The sequence below is a fragment of the Arachis hypogaea genome, chromosome 11 (assembly GCF_003086295.3).
Source record: "Arachis hypogaea cultivar Tifrunner chromosome 11, arahy.Tifrunner.gnm2.J5K5, whole genome shotgun sequence".
Classification (NCBI taxonomy): Eukaryota; Viridiplantae; Streptophyta; class Magnoliopsida; order Fabales; family Fabaceae; genus Arachis; species Arachis hypogaea.
This window is the reverse complement of record NC_092046.1, coordinates 27,771,255-27,775,709: the sequence shown is the minus strand read 5'-3', so window position 1 is coordinate 27,775,709 and position 4,455 is coordinate 27,771,255. Positions and strand designations below refer to the sequence as shown.

Below are 4,455 nucleotides of genomic sequence, written 5' to 3'. Positions count from 1 at the left end.
AGCTTCTTCTTCAGAAGTTGCCTCTTGAGTACTGTTGGATGCAGCTTGCATTCCATTCAGACTCTGAGAAATCATATTGACTTGCTGAGTCAATATTTTATTCTGAGCCAATATAGCATTCAGAGTATCAATTTCAAGAACTCCCTTCTTCATAGGCGTCCCATTATTCATAGGATTCCTTTCAGAAGTGTACATGAACTGGTTATTAGCAACCATGTCAATGAGTTCTTGAGCTTCTGCAGGCATTTTCTTTAGGTGAATGGATCCACTTGCAGAAGTATCCAATGACATCTTAGCTAATTCAGACAGACCATCGTAGAATATATCCAAGATGGTCCATTCTGAAAGCATGTCAGAAGGACACTTTTTGGTCAGTCCTTTGTATCTCTCCCAAGCTTCATAGAGGGATTCACCTTCTTTCTGTCTGAAGGTCTGAACATCCACTCTAAGCTTACTCAGCTTTTGGGGAGGAAAGAACTTGGCTAAGAAAGCCTTGACCAGCTTATCCCAAGAGTTCAGGCTATCCTTAGGTTGAGAATCCAACCATATTCTAGCTCTGTCTCTCACAGCAAAAGGGAAAAGCATGAGCCTGTAGACTTCAGGATCTACTCCATTAGTCTTAACAGTATCACATATCTGCAAGAATTCAGTTAAGAACTGAAAAAGATCTTCAGATGGAAGTCCATGAAACTTGCAGTTCTGCTGCATCAGAGAAACTAATTGAGGTTTCAGCTCAAAATTGTTTGCTCCAATGGCAGGAATGGAGATGCTTCTTCCATGTAAATTGGAATTAAGTGCAATAAAGTCACCAAGCATCCTCCTTGCATTATTATTATTTTCGGCTGCCATCTCCTCTTCTTGTTCGAAAATTTCTGAAAGGTGCTTGCTGGATTGTTGTAATTTAGCTTCTCTTAGTTTCCTCTTCAGAGTCCTTTCAGGTTCTGGATCTGCTTCAACAAGAATGTTCTTGTCTTTGCTCCTGCTCATATGAAAAAGGAGGGAACAGAAAAATAATAATAATAGGGGTCCTTTTTACCACAGTATAGAGGTCCCTGTGTGAGTAGAAGAAAAGAAGAAGAAAAAATTCGAACACAGATGGAAGAGGGGGTTCGAATTTGGGTGAGATGAAGTGTTAGTAGATGAATAAATAAATAGAAGAAAATAAGAGAGAGAGAATTTTCGAAAATAATTTTTGAAAAAGAGTTAGTGATTTTCGAAAATAGTTTTTGAAAAAGGTTAGTAATTTTCGAGAATTAAAATCAAAAATTAAAATAATTAGTTAATTAAAAAGAAATTTTGAAAAAGAGGGAAGATATTTTCGAAAATTAGAGAGAGAGAGAGTTAGTTAGGTAGTTTTGAAAAAGATAAGAAACAAACAAAAAGTTAGTTAGTTAGTTGAAACAAATTTGAAAATCAATTTTTGAAAAGATAAGAAGATAAGAAGTTAGAGAAGATATTTTAAAATCAAATTTTTGAAAAAGATATGATTTTGAAAAAGATAAGATAGAAAGATATTTTTGAAAAGATATGATTGAAATTAGTTTTGAAAAAGATTTTATTTTTAAAATCACAATTAATGACTTGATTCACAAGAAATCACAAGATATGATTCTAGAACTCAGTTTGAATCTTTCTTAACAAGCAAGTAACAAACTTGAAATTTTTGAATCAAAACATTAATTGATTATGTTATTTTCGAAAATTAGGAGATAAAGATAAGAAAAAGATTTTTGAAAAATATTTTAAAAATTTTCGAAAATAACTAAGAAAAATGAAAAAGATTTGATTTTTGAAAAAGATTTTGAAAAAGATAAGATTTTTAAATTGAAAATTTGATTTGACTCATAAGAAGCAACTAAGTTTTAAAAATTTTTGAAAAAGTCAACTCAAATTTTCGAATTTATGAGAAGAAAAAGGAGAAGATATTTTTTTATTTTTGAATTTTTAATGATGAGAGAGAAAAATATAAAAAATGATGCAATGCATGAAAATTTTGGATCAAAACAATGAATGCATGCAAGAATGCTATGAATGTCAAGATGAACACCAAGAACACTTTGAAGATCATGATGAACATCAAGAACATACTTTTGAAAACTTTTAATGCAAAGAAAACATGCAAGACACCAAACTTAGAAATTTTTCATGTATAGACACTATGAATGCAAGAATGCATATGAAAAACAAGAAAAGACACAAAACATGAAAACATCAAGATCAAACAAGAAGACTTACCAAGAACAACTTGAAGATCATGAAGAACACTATGAATGCATGAATTTTTCGAAAATTGCAAGATGAATATGCAATTGACACCTAACTTTCAACTTGACTCAAGACTCAAACAAGAAACATGAAATATTTTTTATTTTTATGATTTTATTAAATTTTTTTGAATTTTTCGAAAATTAATGTGAAAAAGAAAAATAAGGATTCCAAAATTTTTAATATGAATTCCAGGAATCTTGTGCTCTTTAGTCTAAAGCTCCAATCTGAGGGTTAGGCATGGCTTAATAGCCAGCCAAGCTTTAGTATGCTATTACATGCATTGAAGTGATTAGTTGAATCCTCAGTCCAAAGGAATTTGGACATGGCTTCACAGCCAGCCAGGATTCAACAAATCATCATGAAACATTAGAATTCATTCTTAAAAATTCTGAAGAAAAATATATTTTTTTTTTTGAAAACATTTATTTTATTTTTCTCGAAAACAGATGAGAAATTTTTGAAAGGTTTTTGAAAATTTTTTGAAAAGAAAACGAAAAGAAAGTTACCCAATCTGAGCAACCAGATGAACCGTCAGTTGTCCAAACTCGAACAATCCATAGGCAACGGCGCCAAAAACTCGGTGCGCACGTCTTAATAAATTGTTTTTCATTCACAACTTCGATACAACTAACCAGCAAGTGCACTGGGTCGTCCAAGTAATAAACCTTACGTGAGTAAAGGTCAATCCCACGGAGATTGTTGGTATGAAGCAAGCTATGGTCACCTTGTAGATCTCAGTCAAGCAGATATAAAATAGTTATGGAGTTTTCGAAAATAAATAATAAACTAAGGATAGAAATACTTATGTAAATCATTGGTGAGAATTTCAGATAAGCGCATAGAGATGCTTTCGTTCCTCTGAACCTCTGCTTTCCTGCTGTCTTCATCCAATCAGTCTTACTCCTTTCTATGGCTGGCTTTATGTAAGGACATCACCGTTGTCAATGGCTACTTTGTATCCTCTCTGGAAAATGGTCCGATGCGCTGTCACTGCATGGCTAATCGTCTGGAGGCATCACCCTTGTCAATGGCTGCATCCCATCCTCTTGTGAAAATGGTCCAAATGCTCTGTCACAGCACGGTTAATCATCTGAGGTTCTCGATCATACTGGAATAGGATTTACCCTCCTTTTGCGTCTGTCACTACGCCCAGCAATCGCGAGTTTGAAGTTCGTCACAGTCATTCAATCCCAGAGTCCTACTCGGAATACCACAGACAAGGTATAGACTTTCCGGACTCTCATGAATGCCGCCATCAATCTAGCTTATACCACGAAGATTCTGATTAAGAGATCCAAGAGATACTCATTCAATCTAAGGTAGAACGGAAGTGGTTGTCAGGCACGCGTTCATAGGGAATGATGATGATTGTCACGTTCATCACATTCAGGTTGAAGTGCGAATGAATATCTTAGAAGCGGAATAAGTTGAATTGAATAGAAAAACAGTAGTACTTTGCATTAATCTTTGAGGAACAGCAGAGCTCCACACCTTAATCTATGGAGTGTAGAAATTCTACCGTTAAAATTACATAAGTGAAAGGTCCAGGCATGGCCGAATGGCCAGCCCTCATAATCTAAGAACCAGGCGTCCAAAGATCATAAGATGATCAAAAGATGTCTAATACAATAGTAAAAAGTCTTATTTATACTAAACTAGTTACTAGGGTTTACAGAAGTAAGTAATTGATGCATAAATCCACTTTCGGGGCCCACTTGGTGTGTGCTTGGGCTGAGCTTGAATGTTGCACGTGCAGAGGCTCTTTCTGGAGTTGAACGCCAGGTTGTACCGTGTTTCTGGCGTTCAACTCTGGTTTGTGACGTGTTTCTGGCGTTTAACTCCAGACAGCAGCATAGAACTGGCGTTCAACGCCCTTTTACGTCATCTAAACTCGGCCAAAGTATGGACTATTATATATTTCTGGAAAGCCCTGGATGTCTACTTTTCAACGCAATTGGAAGCGCACCATTTTGAGTTTTGTAGCTTCAGAAAATTCACTTTGAGTGCAGGGAGATCAGAATCCAACAGCATCAGCAGTCCTTCTTCAACCTCTGAATCTGATTTTTGCTCAAGTCCCTCAATTTCAGCCAGAAAATACCTGAAATAACAGAAAAATACACAAACTCATAGTAAAGTCCAGAAATGTGAATTTAACATAAAAACTAATGAAAACATTCCTAAAAGTAA

General features: G+C 35.0%; 1 non-coding gene across 1 annotated transcript; it reads left to right on the top strand.

Moving 5' to 3' along the window:
- Positions 1–345: 345 nt before the first annotated feature.
- LOC112725973 (small nucleolar RNA R71) lies at positions 346–453 on the top strand. The gene has a single exon (XR_003165049.1). It is a non-coding gene; the product is annotated as a small nucleolar RNA R71 (small nucleolar RNA).
- The last annotated feature ends 4,002 nt before the right edge of the window (positions 454–4,455 follow it).